General features: G+C 40.5%; 1 protein-coding gene across 2 annotated transcripts in view; it reads left to right on the plus strand.

Moving 5' to 3' along the window:
* Positions 1-26,423, plus strand: part of LOC308060886 (cadherin-6) — a 129,755-nt gene that overhangs the window by 27,852 nt on the left and 75,480 nt on the right. The window contains exon 1 of one of the 2 annotated variants that reach the window (XM_080380142.1): positions 1-26,423. This exon is cut by the window's left edge and continues 27,852 nt beyond it; it is cut by the window's right edge and continues 1,606 nt beyond it. The exons of the other annotated variant lie outside the window; for it this stretch is intronic. The gene's annotated coding sequence lies outside the window, so the exon portion shown is untranslated. 2 annotated transcript variants of the gene reach the window in all.

Genomic DNA, 26,423 nt, shown 5'->3' on the forward strand with positions numbered 1-26,423 from the left:
CTGGTGCAACTTAAAATAGCCTTCAGGCTACTCTAAATATTGCTGAATTTCTGGGGAACATAGCACAGAAGGAATCATTTGGGACACTGAGTCCAGCTCTCCCATAATCACAAGTCTCCACATAATAGGCATCTGGTTTGCAGGAGTGCACAGCACACTTCACCCTTCACTGCATCTTTTAACCCACCTGAGACCTGAGGTACAAGGTGCAGAAGCAGCTTAAAAATGGTAAAACATTGCAATAAGGGAAAGGAAGAGATCAAGGTTATGATCTGGCAGAAACTGACAGAGGGCTAGTGGTATGAAGGGATGGCTTAAAGCCACCTTCAACCTTACCTTTGCTCCCCAAGCTGCTCTTAAGCCACAGCTTGGAATGAGTCAGGTTCCCCTGTGCTGCTTTTGTCCAATGCTAACTTTGTAATCCTTTCTAGAAGTACAAAGCATTGGCAAAAAGATTTGTTGCACTCATTTTAAAGCCTGAGTGCTTTGCAACTGTGTAGGAGTTCGTACCATATGGTTTCTGCTGGATCATGTAACATCATACTGATGAGCTGAAAAATGCATGATAAAATAGTTCTGTTTGATACTGGCCAAAAGCAAGACCTTGCTCACTGTGGTAACGTACTGCCCCAAGTCTTATGTCCCTGTCAATATATCCCCATATGAAATACAGGCTCGCATGACATGTGAACACTATTCTACTATCTTTTATATATCTTGTAATATATGACAATAATGTCTAAGGAATGCATTGCCTCAAATCGTACCTGTGCCTTTCCTACTTTCTTGCTGCATTTCCACTAAAACCCCCCACCATGGGCAGAGTTAATATTTTGATTACTTTTTAGGGCCCCGTGAAAAAGGATTGTGATACTGTCAGTCATTCTGGTTTCTTTTAATGAATAATTAAAACTAAGGATGTGAAATATATTCAGAAATTATTTTTAGGAGCTTGAATTTTACTCGCCAGCTTTTCCATTGCTTATTAGTTAGATTGACAATGACATGTTATTGCTCACCCAATAGACTCCTCTGCAATTGCTGGACACAATGGTAGGGCTTCACATTTCACAAGAAAGGAGTAGTTCAACATCAATAATTATTCCTCTTCTTCAGAGGTCTGGCTGTTTGCAAAAGTCTGGAGAAGTTTATGTCCTTATGTGCCAGTATGTCTGCATACTGGTTTCTCCTGCACTTGAGCCAAAAGAGCCATATCAAAATATATGTTTAAGAGCACTGATAAGAGTATGTCCAAGAAAACAGGCTCATCAGGGGATGCATAGCTGTTAGAATAAGTGATAACAAGGGAAGGATCTTGAAATTTTGTCGTGTATGAAATACAACAACCAGAAGGTCTTAGGGAAAGACTAAAAAAAAGTTGTTAACAGTATCTGCAACATGTAGAAATCCTGCCCCCGCTCCCATTTCCTCCTCTCCCTCATGTGCTTGGAATATGTTGTAACGGTGCAAGTGTGAAAAAGTACACATAGAAAGCTACTCGTAGGCAGTACAGAGACATTTGTCATTTTTCTTGGTGTCCATATTTATTTTTGATGGCCAAACATCATCATTTGGCCATTATCATGGAATTAATAGGTCAGTAGATTTTGCAGCTGGCATGTTATTGTTTGCCCTGAAATCTTGCAAAGGTATTAGAAGTTAGGGTGTCACGTCAGCTGGATCACAGGGACCTAATTTTCTCAGTGAACTGAATGTAGTTTATGTCCTTGATACTACATTACACTGAAAGCTCTCCTTATACACATCTTAATGTAGCCATATACTGACAGTCACCATTCATTCAAACAAAACCTTGTAAAAATCTATTTTATGTAAGAATATGAATCATTTCTGACTTGACTTCGATAATAAAGCAAAAGGTTTTATGCTGCATTGTTTGTTGGAGGGGAGGAAGCAATCTGGTAGGTTTGTGTTTGGAGTATTCTGACAGGTATATAATGTTTCACATGTTGTATGGGCTTGACTTGTCTTGCGTATCTGTGCAACACTGTGGGATCAGTGGAGACAAACTTCTTTTGTCAGCTATCTGTGTTTTATCAGTTCCCATTCACGTCACTTTTGTAATTCCTGCTACCTTCCACTCTTATGGCTACTTTGCAGTGCACCCCACAACTAAGCTTTCTGGCCCCATCCCTAACTGTATAAATACATATGACAGGAGATTTTTATTCCCCTCCCCCCATGTAACAGGAATATATACTGCAGGAACCACTGCAACACGTAATCCTGCTAAAACCAACTTCACCAATATCTAAAAGGGAATGGGACACGTGTATGGACACAAACAGCAGACACTGAATGAGAATGCCTCGGGGTCCCCACAACTGCTTTTGTGAAGTCCATAATACCTCAGATTTTCAGAGTTCCAAGCAGTCTCTAGCTCTAGCAGATTAGGATCCCCACATGGAGAGGAGATTATCCCTGTATCAGCCTATTGCTGGGATCTTTGATGATTCCTCTAGCTGGTGACAATCCACCAGATGCTGGCCACCTTCAGAGGAAAAAAAACACCAGGCCAGATCTACCATGTGTTCATTCTCACACAGCATGATGGCTCTAGTCCTACGTCCCATATATTTTTTTCAGTGCTTCAGGAGTTCAAATTCTGACTCAGGATGAACTCTGCTGTAATAAAATAGCTGTGGCCTGGAAGTGTTATGATGCCCAATCTTTTAATGCACCAGCTAGAAGAGACAGAAGAGCACAGATGTAGCAAATGCCACTGCACAGTATGCTCTCTAGTTACCTGGAGGTGTTATGCTGTACAAAAGCATAATGTCATCAAGCACTTGGGTGATTCAGCTCCTCCCCATCCTCAGTGCTACCTTGTAAGAGGTATAATCGAGCTCTTTTTTCTGTTCTTTTCAGATTTTTTCCTATGTATTTTTGTAAAGTCAAACAAATAGGAAAATTAATGACAGCACATGAGTGCACCACAGAATAATGCTACTTAAGGACTGCTGTGCCCTTGGCTCCAATTAACTTTAGTGTTTGTTATAGGTTGCAGCCAGCTGCATCAATCACAGTTACTTTGGCTGGGGAAAAAAATCCATCATTATTGCAGCCACACACAGATATATACATTATTTTCCTAAAGTATCATAATCCTCCACTTACCAAAGAAGGCCTGTGATAGCTGGGAGGAGATGAAACTCAATTTTCCTTCACATCTGCTTGATCCTTTGGTATAATCAGCACTGCATGCACCAGGCAAGGTCACAAACTATGGCAATGTTCATCACAACATGCAATCTCTCCATTCTAGTGCCATTAACTGCTCAGCAACCCCTCCTTCTCCATCCCACTGTTTTTAATCTGCTAGAGCACTTCAGAGCAGGAATGGGAGAGCTCGCCTCACAGACCTGTTTCCAAGATCCCTGTCACAGACCACACTTTGAGAAGGTGTCAGCAGTGAACCACTACCCCATTTGATTCCGTGGAATAGGAAAACGAACATCACAGTGGGATTTAATTTCAAGTTTCCTGGCCAGCACCTGCATCTAGGAAAAGATTCTGACAGCACCAGCATTACAGGCATTGCAATATCTTCTCTGAGTAACTTGCTTATAGTTTATGGAGACCTGTAGCTGATCTAAAGACATTGGGACCAAAAGCATAGTTTATTTGCTTCCTTTTATTTTTTAAAAGGGTAGAGTTGGGGGTGTCATTGCCCTCTGTTATGAACGGTTATTTGTACAATGATGTGGTCAACCATGCACTATGATTTTCTGAAAGTCTGTTTGCTTAACCTGGCTGTTTTGGCTGAATTTTTGTTCAAAGCCTGTAGTTTGCTTGAACCAGAAATTAAAGCAGCGTACACATCACCTGAGACAAAGGTGGGAAGTTCTGGTGAATCTCACCTAATATTTTCTCATATAGCTCTTGTTGTGCAGCAGTTGCTTCCTTCGTAAAAGCAGACCCTTCCCAAGCTACCTCCCTGCAGATCTGATGGGTCAGATGCAGTCCCCTTATCTTTTTTCCCTTTATTTTTGTTGACTGCTTCTCTCCCTGACATGCACTGGGCTCTCCTTCCACGTATGGCCCTGCCTCCCCAGCCCACAAGACAGCACCTTGGCACTGTGCTGCCTCAGTGTCCCTGTCCCTGAGTAAAGGTTTGCCACACACAAGGGTTAGAGCACTCAAGCTTTAGCCACTTACTTTGAAGTTGGCCTTAGCTCAAACAAGGTGAGGTAAAACCAAGCAGAAGCATTATGAAATAAGCAAGATAGGCCACAGGTGCACAGAAGTAAAAAGATAACCAAGTTCCTGTCTTCGAAGTAGCAGCATCAGCTGTAAATAGCTCGCTCTGTATGTATCCAGCTGACAAGCTGACAGATACTTCACAGCCCTCTGGCTGAGGATTTCGTTCTTATGCAAACCTATGACTTCAGATTGCATTCATGCAAGAGGATCTGTGATTTTTATAGAACCAGATGCATCTTTTGGCAGGAGGTATATATGCATGTGTGTGTAGGGGGGCATATTCAAATTCAAATTCTCCTCTTCCTTCTCTTTCCCTGCAAGGGAAATTGTTAACTCAGGCAAGACATTTATGTTACCAGACCATTGTTTGCTTTTCCCAGTTTCAGAAATGCTATTGTACTTTGGAATGGCAATGTGTAGTGGTTTCCAGCGTAGATGATACAACAGTCACCTTGCTCCTGGTCTGCCAACTCATTGTAATACAAAATGTTCTTTGTCATTTGGCAAAGGGAAAGTCTCAGTGCAAAGCTTCTTCCCACATGGAGCCTTTCACCACATTTACAGATGTGTCACTGGAGAAAAACAGGCTGCCCTGAAGTTGCAGAACAATCAGAAGAGTTTGTTCCCTTTCTTCTGTACCTGGCTGAAACACAAAATGCCTATTTGAAACTAGTAAGTTAAATAAACTTGCTGGAAACATAAAACAATTTATTCCAATGAGTGAGAGGCAAGATGCAGAAATCCGTTCCTCACCTGTAATCCCTACTGGTTTTATGTGCACTGAAAGAGTACTGCTATCAGCATGATGCCAGCCCATCATTTCTTAGATAATGATCAACATTTTCCCTGTTATGCTCTGCCTCTTAGGCCTCAGTTCAGCAAAGCATTCAAGTACATCTTTATCTTTAGGTCCACTAGCAGCCTTCAGTAAAAACATACAGTTTGAAATTAAAGTGCTCAGCTAAATTTGGTCCTTCGCAGGACTAAAGAGAAAGCTCACACAAGAGCAAAGCAGCATTGCTTTCCTTCCACTCACACCTGGTTTATTCACTTGCTCTTGCTGTGTACAGCTGTGAACTGCTGGCAGTGTGCTTGGATGGAATTTGAGGGATTCACAGCTTCAAAGATGAGATGTGCCAGCCTTTAAAACAAGCTTGTATAAACCCAGGAAACAAAAGCATCCATGTAAACAAAGGGGAGCAATACCTATATTCACACTTGAGCAAAGACACACACTTTTACATGCAGCCCTGTATCAGGATTGCTCCAGCAGGTTATATAGCATTCACTGTATCAGCAGACATAGCTCTCATTCTGCTACTGGTTTTCTCTTTGCTTCATGATCAGAGAAGCACTGGGGCCAAGCCTGCTAGTTTTGCAGCACACTGTAAAACACATGAAGAAGTTTCAAAAGCTCTGACAGTGTCTCATCTATACTGAACTAACGTTATAGTTGTGCTCAGGGAGTGCTGTATGCTACCCATAATTGAATTCCTACCTTGTTCTGTGTTGTCTGTGTACTTTTTGAGTTTCTGTACTTTTTGCCCGTAAATGTGGATTTGTCTGTTGTCTTGCTGAGATTTTTTGGGGGAGGGACATGTCCAATTTTTGAAAAGACAGATTTTAAAACATATCATCCAATTCAAAAGGCTTATAGAGGCTGGGTGTAATAATAGAGATCAGAGGATCAGATGTAGAAGAAAATTTACCATTGCAAATGCTGAGTATTTCTGAACTCTGCCACAAAGGAACCACCAGATATCTCAAAACTTCAGCGGGAGTGGATTGCTTCCTTGTAGCCTTTACTGCCTCAGCAGCTCCTTCCCTACCCTGCCACTAACTACAGCAAGAAGAAGCACTGTCTCCATGGCTGATATAAACTGATCTAGCTTTTATTTCCTGCTCCATTAAAGAGTAGCATATGCAAGTCACCATACAGGTGTTAGCCTTTTGGGGGCTGCCCAGAACCACCCTCAGTACCAGTTAAATGCTGATCCTGAACACACAGCCAGAGCATGTAGAGCCTTTCATACCTGAGCACACTTGGCTGACTAGTGGACTAGTCTGGCAGGCTCCTGGATTATTCAGGCTCATTGTCACCCCCTTAGAGTTGTACAGGCTGACCTCTTCTATAGCTCCAAGTCCCATTTACTTCAATGAGAGGTAGAAACATTTAGCCGTAATCACAGTTGGCTCAGGCTTGACACCCTCTTCTGTATGAGATTTGCAAAGATTTAATGTTGCTTCAAGAGACTTGCAAATGTCCCCAAGGGAGTTCATCCATGGGAGTTAGATGCCTTCGCAGGATGCATAGAAGTCAGCTGGGTGCCTAATTCCCATTAAGTTAACTCGTGCAAGTATTTTTGTAAGGCCCTCGGCACTAAATCCCTCTTGGCTTCCCTTCCCTCTCCTCCTTTCCCCTTCAATCTTTTAAGTAAAGATAGCACTTAGCATAAAGATGTGTTGCAAGGCTCCACTCAGTGCCTATAAAGTGCTTTTCAACTCTGGCAGAAGTGCCTAAGTGTACAGTATTCAGTGAAACTGGAAACAGTGGGGATTTTTATGGAGATAATGTGCAAGCTCTGTTCTATCGGATACATTCATCTCCAATTTCCCTGGTGTCAACATCATACAGCTAAAAGAGGGTACCAAATCCCCAGGGCTCTCCGTGCCTTTTGGCACTGCAATTAAATCCCCCAAGTCTCATTCCCATTTCATTCATTTCTGCATGACTGAAGTAAGAGATGTGGTTTGAGGAATAGAAGAACAGGGGATATTTTAGCTAAAGAAATGTAGCTAAGTCTTAGTTATACTTTGTTATCTTCAAAGAGGAGACAGATAACATACAAAGCAACTGCGTTACAAACAAAAATGCATAGAAAGGGAGTAGGGAAGGGTGTAAGCCTACATCTGACAAATCAGTAATTTGGCAACAGGGAGATGAAACACAATTGATTTGTTTATCAGACCATTCTATTAACCTCTAATGCAACATTTCATCATTTATAATTGAGCTTTCCATTTTATTATTAGACCTTAATAGCTAAATTGGCATCTTGCAGACCAGGCAATACAAGTAAGCAAAGCACAGGGCTTCAGACACAATTAATTCCCTTCATGTATTCTGCATAGAAGCTGCATCAGCCCCCATTTTACAATGTGGCTGAAATCTTGTTCCCACATCCTCTCCTGGCTGTGCTTCCGTCCTCCACCTGCAAGCCACTTTGCCAGAGATTTTCACATAGACCCACTCCTAGGAGCCCTTCCTACCTCCTTTGTGTGAGGATTGTGTAGGTTCGCTAGAGATCTGCAAGCTACAATGAGCTTATTTTGACTGAAACAGGCTGAGGCATAGTACAGCTAACAAGCTTCTCTCCTGGGAAGGTGTGCAGATGAGTGTCTGGTGACAAAAAGGCTCTTAAGCCAACACAGCTGCAGCTGAGAGACAACATGTGGGTAAGACCTCGCTCCCCCATCTAAGCCCGTTTTGTTGTGTACAGTAGACCTGCAGTGCAGTTTATGCTCTATCCATTTAGGCACGACTAGGGAAAGCAGTCAGACAGAAGAAAGAACTTGAGCCAAAACTTTCCTTTTGCTACTGGGCCAAAGAAAGGCTGGAGAGGAGGCTTAGATGTGGTGGTTAGGGCAGTCAGATGGACAGCCTGGGTGCTATGAATACTAGAGTATGTTACTCAGCCTTAGCACAACATAAATTCAAGAGGATCCAGCTCAGAGAGACCCAGCAGAGCACAGTGGCTGGATGCGGGAAATGGGCTTGAACGTTGTCCCAATTTGATGGACACATTTTCATGTCCCAGCTGAGTCTCCTGAGGGGAAATAGGGAAAGGAGGGTCTAGCTTGTGAATCATGCCAAGTGTTAGCTGCCACATTGCCTGCCTGCATCAGATTTGCATAATTGTGCCCTTTCTCAATAGCAGAAGTGCATGCACCTGGAGGGATTTGATGGCAGAAGCACAAGTGCCTGGGGAATTCTGGCACTGCCAGGGTCAGCTGGCAGCTGAGAAAAGGTTCGAAGACTCTGAATACTGAGCTTCAGGGCCCAAGTTCTCTGTCCAGGAGACAGGACAGGAGAATTGATCCTATTGACTGTTCCTGAATTGATCCTACTGACTTTTTGGTTGGACAAATATTACTTCCATAATTTGAAAGTTGCTTTCGCAGTTCTGAACCCACAACTTCACATGTCACTAATGCATTAAAAATCCCATATAATAACCTAATAACCAATCTTAGTCCATTCCTTTCTCCCGTCTTTTTTTTTTTTTTTTTTTTTCCTTTCTGATGTAATCATCCTTTTAAAAGAGGACAAAGTAATAAAGCTTGTTCTCAAAACTCTGCCAATTATGTAAGTGGAGACTGCTATCAGCCACATTTGGGAGAAAAAAGACCTTAAATTACCTATGCTGACAGCTAATGTCAGAGCAGATTATAAGTAAAACTGGTTATATTCACACCAATGATTCAGTGCAACAAACTAGGCCACTCCATGAACATCCTCACATGTGTAAAGTGACATGTTTCATGAGATAGGGAAGGAAGAAGAAGGTACCATTTGATAACTGGAAATGGATTCTACCCTACTCTTCCCGAAGTCCATGCAAGAAATCCCCTGAATTTAAGTAGATATAAGAAAAAGGCAAATAAATAAAGTATTATTTTCTGGCCAGTAAGAGGCTTTTACTAAAATATTATTGAGTAGTAACAAACAAACATGAAAGCTACAGAACTGCACTTGACATGAATGTCTTTTTTAAAATAAACAGACATGTTTGATTATTTGTAATCCACTATAATCCACTGTGTAATGTTAAATATTTTAAGAGAATTTTTCTTCTATTTGTTCTCAGCACGGCTGGCCTGAATCCAAAATGTTATTTTTAAAAGCAACACTTCACTAAGGGTTTTGAATTTCTTTCATGTTGGCTCTTTTTATAGCATTTTGAAATTGATTGTGCATAGCAAATTCACAAACAGCAAAAAAGCTATGGCAGCATATCTCTTGTGTAAATTCTTGGTCTCATTTCCTGGGGTTCTGCAGCAGAAGGGACTCTACAAAGTAGTTGCTGTGAGAAACAGACCTGTAAGTACAGAAGAACAGGTAAAATCCTGCTTTTATACCTACAAAGCCAAAATACAACCAGTTCCTCTCTGCACCTCTGCCAGAGGAGAAGCAGCAGCCGGGTTTCTTAAAACACTACAGGGCTGAGGATGCCACTGCTGAAAGAATTGGGCTGAGCCTTAAACACCTATAGAGGTCTGGAGAGTGTCTGGGTTGTCTATAGACTGAAACCAGGGCCCAGGTTTTATCATACAGTTTTGAATACACTTTTAAATGAAATTTTGAAGCCAAAAGGTGAAGTAAATCAATCTCTGTAAGAAACTGTTTTCCTCAGTAGACAGTAACACAATGATTTTTCTCTGTTAGCTTTTCATTCCCTGGCAGAGTGAATGCTTTTGCTCCTCCTGGGGATGCAGCTAGCAGATAGTGTTTGCTACAAATACTCTGTTCCTCCTGGTCCCAACAGGTATTTTGCACGATCTCTCCAATCTCCTCCCTGTGACAGACTGCTGTGGCCTCTTCCATCTCCTGTTCTGTCTCAGCATGTTTCAGATCTTGAATTTGAACATCCAGAATTAACCATGCTACATATGAAAGTCTGGGGCCTGGACCTAACATATATTGGTTTGGCTTTCTGCTCAGGAGGTATTTTGTCTCAAATGATGAAAACGCGTTGTAAGTACAGATTGGCTTTCATTGCATACCAGCTCTGGGATGGATAGGACACAGGCTGTATTTAAAAATACTATTTTGCAAACATCAGACTAGAAACATGCTTTCCTAAATGAAAATGGGGATTCTCTAACAATCACCTGTCTCCAGGAGCTGGGGCTTTAATTAAAATATCAATTATTGCAAGACTTGTAATGAAATTGCCAATCAGCTGTGCTGAACATCTCACCTACCTGCCCTACTCATGCAGGCTTCTAAAGAAGTAGCATTCCTTCTTCCAAAGAACTTTCTGCAATGTAAAAAATAAGCTGCATGAGCAGCCCAATTCTCTTGTAAGATATTTGTATACGCCTATAACCTCTTTCAGGGATTTCTTCTTAATTTGTATTCATTCACAACCAGCAGAGAGAATGAAAAGTGTGGCAGGGAGAAATTCATTCCAGGAGTTCTGCAGCACCCTGCAGCTTAGCAAAGGTAATTTGTGTAGTTACAGCTCTTCTTTTATTGAATACATCTGCAGCAGTCATTGGATTGGGATGTTTCCTTTATGCCTCCTTGAGAGCTAGTACATATCCTGGGTGGAAGGTTGAATTTGAAAAATGTTCATATAGCCTGTGACCAGCTATGGGAATATGAAAACCAGAGTACTTTGATCCTATCAAGCCACAGAAATACTACAACATACACAAAAAAGAGAGAAACAATAGAAAGGACTCATGGGTAAACAGCTATTTATTTGTTGTGATCTCACTCTAAAGATTTTCTCATTAAGTCTTAATGTGGTTTGGTACAGAGGTGAGCTGGGGCATGGGGTTGGAGATCATGCCTATAAATAACAGCGAATAAGAAAAACAGTTTTAAAAACTGTTCAGAGCTTTTTTCCTTGTCTAAAATAGAATTTATAGATTTTGCCCTTCTACTATGAGGATGAAAATAAATCTTAAAGTGCAATTAGAAGCAATTCAGAAAAAAAAAATAAAAAAAACCCAACCCAAAACCAAAAAACCAAAAGCTTATCATGACTAAAACAAGGTCAGCTGCAGGCAAAAGGAAGAAGAGAACCCACAGCCACAAGGTTGATGTTACCCAGCCAAAAGTACGAGGAACAGGGTTAGATGCTGAGAGTGCTCACGGAATACTATCTCCTCACAGTGGCTGAAAGAGATGTAATGACAGCATGTACTCCCTTTTAAACCCAAAGGAAAATTCTGTTTGACTGAGTCAAAGCTGTCTGCTACTCCTTTCCCATCCCTCCCAGGCTCTGAAATGTTCAGAAGTAAAATGGTGACCCATTCTACTTCTAATTTTCTTCCTGCAGTTTTGCATTTTAACATCCTTCCTGCCACACCTAGAGCAGTGGCCATTAGGTTCACGTGTATCCAGGGAAAGAAAAAGACAGGCATTTAAGAAGTGTAGATTCCACAATATAGACGTTTGTCAAAGTTTTGCACAATAGACCAACTGAAAACTACTCTTCCTTTCTCCCCCAGCCTCAAGCTGTGCTTACATCCCCCCACATCAGAAAAAACACATTCATCAATGATCTGTCTCTTTCCCATCCCACCTGTCAAACAGCTGTAATAAAAATATCCACCATATAAATTACTTTGGAACTCAAAGGGAAATCTCTCAATTTTGAAACAACTTTGCTAATTTTAAATGGAATGGGGATTCTTTTTCCCTCGTGTTTCATGCTAGCGTATACATTCTAGGACTTCATATTTTGTTACCAATTTACAGCAAGTATTCATCCATATTACTACAGGGTCCTCCAGCAAATGTAGAAACAGATTGACATTAAGAAGCCATACATTTTCTGTAATGAGTCACCTTCTGCAAACCTTGCCGGTTCATAAGTACACAGAAAAATGGAGCTCCTGGGAAAAAAGATTGAATTCTTATCCTGGTGGGGGGAATGGAGGAGGAAAGTTGTACTATTAATAAATCCAAATGTTAGGCTTAACTCAAAATGCACACTTTAGGCAGGGATGATATATTGTACTCCCCCATTTGAGAAGGAATGGCAAGGAAGGCCAGACATGGCTATTTTTCCTTGAAGACAACTAATTTTCCTTCATATGCTTATTCAGGATTCGTGGCTCAAGTGCCTTTTAACTGGGAGCCCCCACAGGAACTGTGTCCCAGCCCTTTCCCCACCATCAGTTCAATGGGTATGCAACTCCACTGAAGTGAAATGCTCTCTTTCCCTGTTTAGCTTTCAAGAGCAGTGAGGCATGTTGGTTTTTTCTTTTTTTAGGATTGAGAAAGCCAACTCATGTGTCAAGCCATACATTGCAATTGGATATGAATAAGGAGCCATCCATCACTCTCCCACATTCCTGTGTTTACTAAAGGGTCTGTTTAAGGAGCTGTTAAAGGAGCCTTAAAAGCCCCAGACACCACCAGGAAGGACATGTTCCCCCAGATTTCATAATCTGCACAGGAACAGAACACCAGTGACTCTGCTCACGTGTATTATCAGCACAGGGAGCATATCCAGGATGGTCTAGGACTGCAGCTTCTAGATGCAGAGATTTGAGGAAGCAGAGACTAAGCAACAAAGAACAGGCTGCTGTAGTGACTGCAGAGTTCTCCGGGACTGCTTAGGCTTTGTCAGGATCCACTTCAGGCCCCAGAGCATGCCAGAAGGCAAGAGTGCTTAAAGTCACCCTCATCTGTGTTTCCCTCAGGCCTCCAAATTAGAGACTGCACCTCTGAGATGCGGGTCTGAATTTCAGTCAGCCTTGACTAATGAATTGATGCTGTCTGTTTTGGCATGGGGCTTGTCCCTGCAGTGCAAAACTGCTGAGAATAGGGGGCTGCTCCAAGAGCAGAATTGATGCTGCGACCAACAGAGTGATCACTGCCCTTGTGACTGCACACAGTCCCCTGCCTTCGATGCTGCTCCAAGTAGACAGCACGGGGGAGGGACACCCACTCAGATCCCTAAATACCTGACCCCTGTGATGCGGGTCAATATGCCAGAGTGCCACTGGCATGAGCTCAATATAAATGCAGTGAAAAGGTACATCTGGGGCGCGTGCCCTCAGTTTTCCTCATCTGGCTATGGCCCAGGCTCCAGCTGGATAACCAGCTGTGTCCCAGCTCTGAAGCACTGCCAAGCTTGGAGCCTCTCTGCTGCCACTCCTTCTCTTTCTCCTTGCTACTACTTCTCATTATTTTCCCGTTTTCCACACTTCTGCTGCATAAAAATTGCCCATCTGACAAAGAGTGTTACAGTCAAAATCTCATTATGGGCACAGGGGAACACACCTTATTTGCAGAGCCAATAATTAGAGTTTATTGTTAGTCTGATTAATGTTTCAACAGTAAAATCAAAATGAAACAAAGTCCAGTTACTATGATGCTAACATTTGTAGTCCATGTTAACTAATTATTGCTAATTCTATTATCAGTACAGTCCAGGTTGTTAGTCACCAGCTTCCTGGTATCTACCTCTTTTTTGGCATGCCGTGCTCACCTTGCTTATGAGTAGCAACAGCAAATAATGTGTCCCAAGTTCCTCACTGGGAGGAGTATGCTGTTGATGGTTATTTTCCTCATCTTTGGTCCTGGGTCTGCTTGGAGTTTTCATAGTCTGTTGCTATCCCTTTTTTTAATTGGTGCCCAATTTTAGTAACAGAATATCCACTTAGGGGTTGTTGGAACAACATACATGATTTTATTTCTTTGGGCTAAACCCATGACATTCACAGTGTTAAGCTAAATAACAAAAAATAAGTTGGACATTAGCCACTGTTTGGCAATTGCTTGTTCAGCTAAAACAAGCTAGTGTAAGCTCGGGACCATACAAGGCCTGAAGTGGCCTGGTTAAGATAAAATAAAATAAGCACTTTTTCAGTAGCAATGGCAACATCTTATTTCCTAAGGTGCAGGGCTACAAAAGCTGTGTTCACAGTGGTGCTGCTGACACATACGTGCTCTCACACATACCAATTACGTCAATGTTTTTGTCAGTAAAACTCTGCTTACCTGATCTTTTTCCAGTTACAGTCAAATGTTAGATGTTGTTCCCTGAAACACCTACAGTTTTCTTTCCAGCTGAAGTTGCTCGGCTCTGTTCACATCTGACAGAGTCACACTTGCATTTCAAGAAACAGCAGCTTGTGGTTTCATGTGGTTTTCAACATGAAAACAGCCTCCGTCCTGTTCTGGACACTAATGTCAAGGAAATGTTTTAGCCATTCAGCACTGAAATCAAAGTTCAGTTCCAGCAATAGTAGCATTACTATAGCCATTACTAGTACAGGTAGTAGTGTACAACACACAGGTGCAGACATAAATTTATATATTTTTATATATATTTATATATGCACATGTAAGCTCAACACTTGGAATATGGAACAAAGTGACAATGTATCACACTTCTGACAAACTTCAGGCATTTATAAACAGAAAGGAACGAAAATCTAAAATGATATATCTTAGATTTTCCGTTTAATGAAATACCGTATTTTTTCATAGACAGCCTGAACCTTGGATAATCCCTACTGCTTTAAAAGCGCCCATACTTGAAAATAAGTCCTCTTACAACCTACAGTGTAAAATAACCTTCAGTAAATCAGAAGAAAGGGGTATTGGTTAGAGATTATGGGGAGGAAGGGGAGGCAGACAGCTCCAGGGCAGACTTTCCTTCATATTACCTGCATGTACCTAACACCTGCATTGTTGCTAAGCTGCAAGGACTTTAAATTGGAAAGAGAATCTAATTTCTGTCTTAAACCAGATAAATTATGGATTGGTTATGTAACTGAAGAAACAACATTTCATTACAAGACAATCAATTCAACAGATAATGTGTAGATGGAGCTAATAAACTGCTGGTGTAATTTTGGTTTGTTTTAAAACTTGTCTTCAACCAGCACATGAGAAATGTCATAAAACTGTAAATGTCCTGCAGCTTATTTAAGAAAAAATCATTAAAAACGAAGTTATTAAGACTTTGAGTAGAAATACATGAAATCTTACAGATTATAAAGAAGCATACACATGTGTATGTATTTATGAGTGTATCCGTGTTCAGTTTATAATAATTTGTCAGATTTTTTGGTCTCCATTTTGTGTTTTGTTTTTGAACTAATGCAAAAACAACATGGGATAAGAGGCTTAAATGCTATTGACCCTATTGCAGTAAGAGTTAGGTTTCTAAATACCTTTGAAGGTCTGGTCTTTACATTCACTCTGTTTCCACATTCAGGAATGGTAGCTTTACAATTCTCACAAAATTATTTTGAGGTTAAATATAATAAAGATAATTAAGTGATCAAACTCCTTGGTAATTGAGACTACATGGGTACCTTAGACAGGTGAATAAACAGCCATGTTTACCTTCAGGGCAGTTTGACAATTTTCAGCTTACATCAGTTTGCCCATAATTAGAGGTGAGAAGGAAACAGGAAAGCAGAAAGTGGGAGGACTTTAGGATCAAAGCTAAGTGACCTTGACAGGAAGGTGGTTTTTATCTCTCCAGAAGGAAGCAACCTAAGCTGACAACAGTCACAGTGCAGTAGAAGGGCACATAATATTTAGGATAGTGGTACAGTGTAATATTTAGGATAGATTTGCATTAACATGCAAATAAGTGCAATTTTTGGAATCTCTGAGATTTAATTAAATGCATCCTTTTTTTGCAAAAGCATGGATTTCTCTAGATACAGTCAGTAAACATTTGGTCACTTCATGTAGTATTTAAGCTCCAGTGTCTTCAGCTGTAGTCATTAAAATCAGGCTAACAGAATTTTTGTCAATAAAAAGAATAGCAACAATTGAAAGAAGCAATAGTAGAACTAAGAAACATTTAAAAAAGAATTAAGAGTGACATGCTGGCTTTTATGACACAAAAATCTCATCAGTTTCAACAAGACTGAGGCTGGTTGTTTCTGTTTACCACATTCTGTAAAAGCATCAGAGAAGTTTAGTTTTGCCTCAAGAAAATACTTAAGACATATGGACTAGTCTTTCCCCTAATGGAAGAATAGCAGATTTATCCCTTTCTGATGGGGAGCAGTGTCAGAGACTGTATTGACACCTCGGCTGCTCAAGTTTTGTTTCTTACTAGAAATGCTTTTCTTGAGCATTAACTGCTCAGGGGAATATCTTTCAAATGAAAAGGATTTTCTGAAATAAGAAGGAAGTCTCTCTTGTCCAGATTAGTATCTCTTTGTTTTGTTTTTTTTTAAACAGAGACATCTGTTTACAGACATGAAAGCACAAATTATGCAGAAATACTTTTCTTTTAATTCTGCTCCTCCCAAACTACTTATCCAGTGTTTTTCATCTTGGTTATCAATCCTGGCAGCTCCGTGGAATTAATTCAGAATCAAAACCAAAACTCCACTGAACAAAGGAGGCCAATTTTGCTGTCTTCAGAGGCTTGCACAGAGCAACGTCCCACTGAATCCTGGACCTAGAACAACCACTTACATCAGACATTTTGTATTTTTAGGATTAGCTCCTTCAGTTGTCTAAAACATAATAGCAGAGCTGTCCTAGAAGCTTCTAATCCCCAATTTGCTGCGTATGATGATCACATAGTTATTCAGCATTAACAATATAGTTAAGAGTTGCAGTGTGACTCCCGCTACCTTCCATGGAAAATGATGAAAAAGAGTCTGTCTGGAACAGATTTTAAAATAAGCACCACATTCACGTCTCCATTACACGTGGGGAAGATTTCAGTAATTCCATTAGATACCTCACTTCCAAAAAATTATAAACTCTTCTTATATCCCAAAGAGATTCTACTTATAATTGCAAAGAATTTAACAATACTTTTAACACCAATTGTCTTAAGCAGATTGGAATCTTTCCAGATTTTTTTTTACTCCTAAGCAGCAACATGTTTACAGGGATGTAATCACATAGCACTGAAAGGAACCTTCCTACAGTTTTTAATGCCTGCAGGAGTATGCTTTAATAATACAAGCAAAGGGGTTAGTCACTTGTATTATTTGATGTTCACAGTGTATGTATGCAGAGCTGTGTGAACTAAGAGAGAAAAAAAATAATTGTGTGATTCAAATTCCCTCAATATTCCTAATTAAACAACTCATTAAAGTTTTCAAAGAACTAGTGACATAAGTGGCATTATTAAATACTTCAGAAGCTATTCAGTCACAAGTAACATTATTCTTTTATACATTTTCATATTCTGAGAAACATAAAATTACTAGCAAAAACATATTAAAAGGCCCTTTTCAAAGAAGAAAACCACCTCTCAGATTAGTGATTTGAAAAGCAAGTATGCATGTTTCCTATTCAAGAAACTTCAAGAGTTTCAGAAACATCACTCACTGTTCACAAAACTTCAGTTAAGTAATGAGTCATCAAGTGGCTGGAAATACACACTGAAGTGGTAAAGTTTATTGCCTCACCTGAAGTCACAGGCAGAGTGTAGATGATTCTGGCATGCAGTGGTACAACAAATAAATCATCTTGCCTGGACAAGAATGTCCTACTAGCCAGATTTCTAGAACATCCCTGCCATCATGGCGTGGTATTTATTCACCCTGGATGAACCTCAAACGTGCCTTATTCCTATTTTAATAGTCATTAATCAGTCCTAGTATCCTAGTAGCAGAAATAGTCCCTTACACTGCTGCATCTTTTTTTTTTTTTTTTTTTTTTTTTTTTTAATGCTAGCAATGAGGGTAGCCCAGGAGGACTTGCCATGGATATTTCCACCTGCTGTCATTCATTATAGCCCTGCTTGAGAAGATCTCCTAGACCCTTAATAGGATCCCAAGTAGGACCAAGAGATCTGAGAAGGGAGACCAGCAGATCTGCATTAGCTCTTCTGCTACAGCTTAAGCTGTGCAGTTAATAGAGGTAACATTATAAGAGGCTTTTAAAGAAGCTCTAGGATTTTAGTGTAGCCAGTTACTATCACGATCAAAGAAATAATAAACTCTTTCATCAAAGAAAAGATGTGACCTACTAATCTACAGTTCTTTTAATAGCACTCTCATAATGAAATGAGTCTTAATGGGCATCTCCCTATTTTCCAGTTGATTGCTTCTGTTGGAGCATATTTGCACAAATGCAGTTCACTTGCCCACGATAAGCCGAGCATTGCAGGCGTTTCTGATTTGGTACCACTCTGCATCCATTTCACACTGGTAAATGACCATGAAAGTCTATAAGAAATAAGAAGGCCCTTGACAATCAAATACAAAGCCAAAGTTCAGCTATTTCTATCTTCCCCAGGTCCAGTACCATATGTCCCTATGGTTCACCTAGCTTCATAGTGGGAAATTATCACACTTTTCTGTCAAGAAGTAAAGAAAAATATGGTGAGCACTGAACCTCTAGCAGAGAGAATGAAGCAAACAGCAGCTGGTGAATGGAAAACTGCTTAAAACAGACAACTGCTTCGCTCTCCCACAGATGAAATGGGGCATGCTGAAAATGTGTGGGTAGCAAGGAAAGTTGCTGTAAGGGGGAACTGCAAAAGGCAGCAGAAGAGATTAGGGTCACTAAAAAGAGGCAAACAAAAAGGATAGTAGCAATGACATGTAGGATTGTGGCTATCCAAGAAATGTGAAGTTACAGACAGTTGTAAATAGCCAAAATGCAAAAAGTAGAAAAGAACAAACTCTTTTGCACATATAGAAGTGCATAAACTCGAATATGCCTAAATTAGAATCAGGTGAACTCCACCTACCTGTTAGCCCTTAGTTATACCAGTTGCTATAATCCCATTATCTCAGTCTGTGGGTTTCTTCTGTAGGAAATAAATCAGGATTTTAGCAATTAATATCATGTTTGACAACAGTATACACTGCCCAAAGCACAACCAGGACAGTCCTGTCAAAGAATTTTCTTTTACTTGTGTCTGTTATTGAACTGCTTCATTACTACATCAAAAATAGTTAGTCTTTGAAAGGAAGATATGCTGGTGCCTATTGAAAAAGAAACCTTACCTCCTCCTTTCTTTTATTCCTGGCTATGCATGTGGCAGTATAGCCTCTGCCTTCATTATCACACTGCAATGCTTGAGGGAGAACTGCAAGGCCACTAAAGCAGCTGCAAGCCCAGACTTTTTCTCTTGTGTTTGGAGAGTATGGCTGACACCTTGGCTTTAAGTAATTGCTGATCAGCAAAGACAGGATCTGTTGTCTATGGTTCTGTCTCATTTATGGGAGCTTGTGGATAATTTTCCTCTCATGGCATGGAGATAGATGCCTGATAAATGGTAGGCTGAGTGCGCATAGAAAAAGTGAAACAGGATATCTCTTCTACAATACAAAAAACAGTTTTCAGGGAGAAGCTGACCAGATGGTTTTTTTAATGTGCCTAAAGATTTGGAATAGTTCCCCTACTAGAGATTTTTGGGTGGTGGCATCTCATGCCTTTCTCAGAATGGAGTCTTATTTAAAACAGCTCCATTTTTGCTTTACAATGAAAAGCCTACAATGTCACTGATCACTTCTAAGAGTCTGTCTAGGAGACTTTCAAGTACCAGTGCCTAAAAAGAAATAGAAGAAGATGCATTCAAACGATGTAGCTTTTTTAGTGGAGTGACAAAATGCTTTAACTTAGGCACTTCGAGTCACCCAAGAGTCTTTCACTTTCTATTAACTGGGTAGGGAGACTAGGCTCCTTTTCAGACATCAAATTTTGTTGAATAACGTAGTCTGAATTCCTTTTTGATGACACTCCTGCTTTGAAGAACCTGATAGTTCTCTATTCTAAAATAAATAAATAAATAGGTAGATAAATAGGGTTAGGGAAAATCCCAACTTTATAAAAACAACTGCAGGCTTGATAGCAGCTTATTGCATGTCTGAAAACAACAGTAACTTTCACAACAGGATGACAACACTACAGAGTTCCATCAAGTGCTGCAACAATTTTCATGCATTCAGGGATACTTTTGGTACTGCTGAAAATCCTTTGGCTATGATTCCATGTACATCTGCTACTCTCTGCCATTAAGATATCATTCAGGAATAAAAGACCCATGTATCGGATATGCACAGCAGTAGGAGTGCTACCTATTTGTTCTCCTACTAAATGTTTTTTACTACTAAATTGCTTAGCTGTTTTAGTCTTCTCTCCATCAAGGAAAAACTTAATATGATTTACAGCATTAGTATTAGCTGCTAGTCACATACCCGTCCCCTGTTGTTGGTTGTAACGAAGCATTAGGGGAATGCTTCCGGCTGCAGGGGGACAATAAAATATTGTGGAGACCTGTCCCATCACCTGCAAAAGGCAGAAGTGGCAAGAAGCCTTTTGCAAGACCAACTACTGCTTCCTCTTAATGCCACACAGAAGCACCACAAAGAGGATAGGATCAGCTGGAGCTGGGTCCGTCCTTCCTCCTCCATATAGCTGCTGGCAGAGGTGACTAGTCTGTGACACCTACATAATGTTGCTGCTCTTGCAGCAGTTACTGCTCTTGCCTGCACACCCAGGGGACATCAGATCCTTTTCCAGGTGTTTCAACTACAGCGTCCACACACTCTCCAGCATACGCCTACATCCAGCCAGTCTGTGCAGCAAAGGTGCACGTGGTGGTTAAAGCACAGATATTATGGCTTGGACTGGCACACCATCAGAAAGGAAGAATAACCTTGTGATTAAAATGCTGCTGTATGCCTCAGGAAATCTAAGTCCACGCTCCAGCCCTGCACAGGTAACGTTGAATGACCACAGAAAAGTCACTTTATGCAACCATACAATGGAAACACGATTTCCTTACTGTGCTTCGATCTTTTGTGTTGAGGCTGTTTATGCACAGTGGACAAAAGACACGCTCACAGTGTGGCTAAATACAGACTTAGAGTGGGCATCTCTGGAAAAGGATGACACTAAGGCTCTTTTCAAATGCCAGGTGAAAAAAAAATATCAAAATATCTGAGAGCAGACAAACATAATCATCAATCCAGTCACCAGCTACTTCATAAAGTCATACAGTCGTCTTTTGCCACCACCAGTCATGAACTAAAGATGAAGATGTACTTCTCACTTTCTCTCTTTTGTCAGGGTGTGCTTTTGTGAAGGCTGGTGTTTGTGTGCGTTCAGGTCCACCAGCATTAAAGCAGTTGCATTGTTCAAAAGTGCCACATTAATAGATCCTAGTGCAGGGTAGAGGTGGTAGTTATCTTAACATTTCTTCTGCATTTAGTTATTTTTATAGTTCTGGCCCTTTTTTCATGCTGAGAGAATTGAATAAAAAAATTACTTTGAAAGACACTATAATCAACCACTGATGGCTGCAATTACATTGTGTACTTCACGTCTTCAGAAAGTACCTCTAGTTTAAAACCACAAATCTTTCAGTTTGAATTCTCTCTTGGCTCTGTTCAGTTTTATTATTTCAGAGGTGTATTTACAGGAATGATCGCTAGAGTATATGGGTTTATATAACAAAGATAGGAAAAAAAAAAGGTGAACATCAGAAGATTAAAATTTCCTCAGCTATCTTCACACTGAAAAATTGACATTTTTTTTCTGTTGATGATTATTTACAAAGGAATGCCTCATGGACAATGAAGGAAAAAAAGCATTTGGATTTCAGAGCTGTAAAAGCTACTTGAGAAAATTATTAGATGGAGACTTCCAGATCTGACTGGTCATAAGAGAGATGTAATTGTAAAGTAAGCTCAAACTCAACAACTGCTTTTTAAGTCCAAGTCAATTATGGACAAGTCTGCAGTGTTACAGCTTCTGAGCACATGAAACTTAGCTATTACTGAAAATCTAGCAAGGAATTCTTTGCTATGTATGAAAATGTATCAATATGATATATTAAAATGTAAGAATATGACACTGAAAAGAAGTTAATGTGATAAATCTGGAAGCCTCCATTTTTTTGAAGTTAGCTGGAATACTGTCTTTTCTTTGTACAACTATTGCTACTTTAACCTTTCCCCCACCCCCCCTGATGAGAATAATTTTTCTGCAGATTTCCCATACAGCCTTAATCCTTTCCTTGCAGTCTTGCCTGCAGGGTAGCAGAACCACATACTTTACATTTGCAAGGACAGCCACAAGGACAGCCTTAGGGTCCTGGCTTCCCTGGGTCATTCAAATTCCCTTAGAGACTTAGACATTGCTTCTTGGGCATGGCTCTGCAACAAGGTAAAATACAAGCAACTGATCACCAGATCCTCACCTAACATGCCTCATTCCATACTACAGACTATCACACTTTGCACAGCAAACACAGGATTTGGCCATTATTCTTCTCCCCCATTAATGCTTTCCCCATCTTTCATTCCTCAGGCTTTGATAATTAAGTTTGATGTCTTCCTCCTCTCTGTCAGGCTTGATGGGTTAAATACTTGCACCTGATGCTTAAGCCAGGGGAAGGTTCTTCCAGCAGGACTGTGTGAGTATGGAGAGTATTTCTCACTGCATGTTCTTGCCAGAGGACTAGCAACTGATTGTCCTGCACAGGGAAACTGAAGCTGAAACCTGTGATCCAGTTTCTGTGGCGGGCCATTTGCTCTGTAGAATTGGTTGGGATTTAAACAGGGTCGGTTTGCCTGGCAAACTCAAATCGGTACTGGCTGAGTATGCATCCAAAAGGTATGATAACAGAATATTTTTAGTGCATCTCCACATCTTCTACAAAATTAAATATAATTTAAAGCTACCAGAGCAAAATCCTCCTTTTCTTCTAAAAGCGTTGTATGTACTTCATATGACTATTAAAGAAGCCAGGAACTGGTCTGCATCTATCCACCACCAACCATAAATCAGACCTGATTTGGGGGCAGTGAAGGCACATACGCTGCTGGATTCACAGTGTCATCTGCTAGAATGAAAGAGCAGGCTCTATTCTGTCTTTGTGCATTTTTACCCAAGAATCTAAATGGTGTCTGTGACGATGGATGCAGTTTAGTTGTGTTGCATAAATGAGAAAAAAAAAAAAAAACTGCAAACAAAATCCACTTAAACCTACAACATTTCCCATGCTTAGTTTCCTAAATTACTATACCACATCACTTACTAACTTTTCGCTTCTTACTCAGGGTCTGTGTGAGAATAACAATACATTATCAATTCCTGAAAATACAATTAATATTCATTCCATTGTACTAATGGACCTTAATTCCTAATGTATGAAGCTTTGTACCCAACCCTCAAACAATGAAACTGCACCTAGATGACTAGTGAATAAAAGAGAAAAAAAGAGGAAGAGGAAAAAATATCAGCACTTCTGTTTAAATAAAGGTTATGTCAGAAACTTTAGAGACAGTGATGGTTGTTGGCATATTTAGAGGCTATCTAAAATCTAATAATCAGCAGCCCATAACGTCCAGGATTTATAAATACATACAGAAGAATAATTAAATGCATGGAATATGAAAAGAAATTTTCAAGTCCAGAATCTAGGACACTTCATAAAACATATTCTTTTGAGAGTTTATTGAGGAGGGGATACTATGGGGCTGAACAGAAAAGAATGAAGAAAAAGTGTTTTCCCTCTCCTCGCTGTTACCTTTCATGGGAATGCTCTTTGCTAGTCTGATTTATTTAACCAGCAGCTGGGAAGAGCAGCACAACCCACAGGGCTGAGTGGGAGTGAAGGTGGAACATCTTTGGGGTTCCTCGTGTCAAGAATTTGCACCTGATGCCTGTCACTGTGCCAGAAAGGCATGTCCAGGGCAGAGCTCCCTGATTTGTAGGAGCAACTCCAATGGACACATTTTCTCTTTGGTTTATAGCTGAAATAATTAAGTATTTCTCTGAAAGGGTGTGAATTTGCACTGAATTCTCACACTGGTGTCATCAAGACATTACCTACATTAATGAGATACTGTGGGAGAAGGTGAATAGAAAGGTTGACTAAGAATATCATCACCTAGGGGAAATGATTTTGAAGTAAGTTGATATTTATACTGATTAAGCAATTGTTTGAGGGTTTGATCCTTCAAAGAGGCATGAACATAAACTTTAAATCTGCAGCTTGTCACACCAAAGACAGTTCTGTGACTGCAAGTAACATTGCTTTTATGTTAACAATCATCATACCTAAAGTTAGACTGTGATTCTTTTAATGCTTGGCTATGCAGATTCCTTCTTCTCCCATAAACCCCCCAGATTTGCTATATATTTGAGCTGACAGAGCTAAGCCAGTTGTCTGAGTCTGTTGTACAGTAAAATTGTTTTTCATTCTTGACAGTTGAACATGATGAGTTCTGCAACAAGCTGACCGGGCTGACGGTCGAGAGAACACCATACTTAAAGCACCCCTTTTGTCTTACTGCTCATCTTTACATGATGTAAAGAAAACAAAGACATTTTAGCCACGATCCCAAGGTCCCATCAGTTATATTTGCACATCTACATTTGGAGAAAATAAAATATCCCTGGTGAATGACTTGTCTTCAAAATAAAGAAAGGAGATTGCACAAGAAAAACTATTTTATTTTTTTTTTGCAGAGACCTCTCTGGAGCATGAGACATGGGGACTGGAGCACAGAATGGCATTTAAGAGCCACAGGATCTCACTCTTTGCTAAAGGCTCCACTTAGAGTATAGTGCTTCTGTGCTTTTTATTCACTCAACTGAATTTATCACTATGACCCATAAAACAGTTATCAGCACCTAGAGGGCAAAGACACCCTGCATGTCATTTGGTACTTACCCAATTGCATGGTTAAGCCAAGGTCTGTAAAGGTGTGCCTCCTCTCTTGCCACTCACAGGGAAGCTGCTGGGGCTTAGCTGATCTGCTGCTTCAGAAGACTTCCCAGTCAAGAAGGACGTTATGGGATCATGCCCTTATTTCAGCATTTTCGACACATCTCTGCAGAGGAGAGTAAAAGGCTGTATTTCACAGCTATGATATCATTCTCGTGAGCTATATTTCAGCACGAGCCACTATAAACCTCTCCCATGACATCAGACCTGTGAAATATAGCTGACTTCAAGTGCAGAAAATTCCCCCCAGGAATAATTGTTTCCTGGCAATTGGCACTTGAAGGACCGATTCTTTAAGGTTGGCACAAATCCTGTGTAGTTGATGCTGCTCTGGGTAGCACTGCTTAGGAAACATTAAGTGCAGGACCAGAGGTACGGAGCCCCACTGTGCGATGTGGCCATAGGGATAACGAGATGAGCACTGGGGGAGCCTGTCAAGTGATGATTTTCACTCGCTTATGCCTCAGCAATCCATGCAGACTGCACTAATAGCAAAAAATAGGTTTTCTCCTATGCTGCAGTCCCTACCTCAGACCCTGTCTCCCCGATAAGGCGAGCCGTGTGGGCACAGCCAGAGCTGCTGTCTCATCCATCTTTTCACATCTGCACGCCAAGCACAGATCATGAGGGGTGTGCTGTTAAATGGCAGCTTGCCAGGGCACTAATTAACTCACCTGGGCAGGCACCAACCTCCCTGCAAAGCAACCTGGCAGGAAAATGGAAGTCAAAAATATTGCGTGAGATATAATCTCCTCTTTCACATCACACCAGGGAAATGCCCACTAGAACAGACTCCACTCAGAGCTGGGGGTTAGAGGAGTGGATGTTAGCAGAGTGGTAAAGGACAAGACCTTTCGCACGTCAGAGGGGTACAGCAGGTGGTTAAGAGAGTATAAACTGGGAGAGAATTAAAGCCACTTCAGGTCTCCGGAGCCTGAATCTGTCCATGTTCCCCTCTAGCGACCTGTGCACTTATTTGCCCCTGCTCCATGAATCGCACTAAAAGTGATTGTTGAAAAAAATTTTAAAGCTTAGTCACTCTGTTTCTGTTCCTGCTCTATGAAGGTCACCTTGTGGTGGGCCGCAGGTCAGTTGTTGCTGTTGGATCTGTGTGCGTGTGTGTGTGTACGGTTACAGGTATGTGTGCCTGTGTCTATCTCACAATGCTCAAAGTTTATGTGGACACCGCTTCCACGACCTGCAGGACAGAGTTGGTTTTGCCTACGGGAAGTTCACTGGCAGTAACGAGAGCTAACTACAAACCTTCTCTCTTCTCTGGAGAAAACTACACTGCTTCAGAATTAATTGTACCTTTTCTCTTCTTCCTCTTAACGCTAAAAAAACTGACTCCTCATCCAGAAGTTACCTTTTTACAGTATTTTACCTTGTGAAGCAGTAAAACAATATTGTTTGAACAGCCCTGTTCCATTACCTACTCCCCATCTAAAAGCTAAGTGGTATTTTCTAAGAGGAACCGTAAGAGACTTGAGGTTATTTCATGTAATTCATTATTAAGAACAATGAGAACCAGAAGAGTGGCAAATCTGAGGAATTTTAAATGCTTTAACTCCATCAGTGTAGCTCAAAAGCTAAATTCTGCCTGATTTACACCTTCAAAAAAACCAAACACACATAATATAGGGAAAAAAAAGACCTTTGATATAGAATATGATCCAAGCAGTGCTGTGTAAAATGCTTAGAAAAAAAATAAATTCCTCTTTTCAATTTGGTATAGTGAGACTGTCATTCCACAGTATTTACAAAGATTCA

Source organism: Falco punctatus (assembly GCF_963210335.1).
Source record: "Falco punctatus genome assembly, chromosome: 3".
Classification (NCBI taxonomy): domain Eukaryota; kingdom Metazoa; phylum Chordata; class Aves; order Falconiformes; family Falconidae; genus Falco; species Falco punctatus.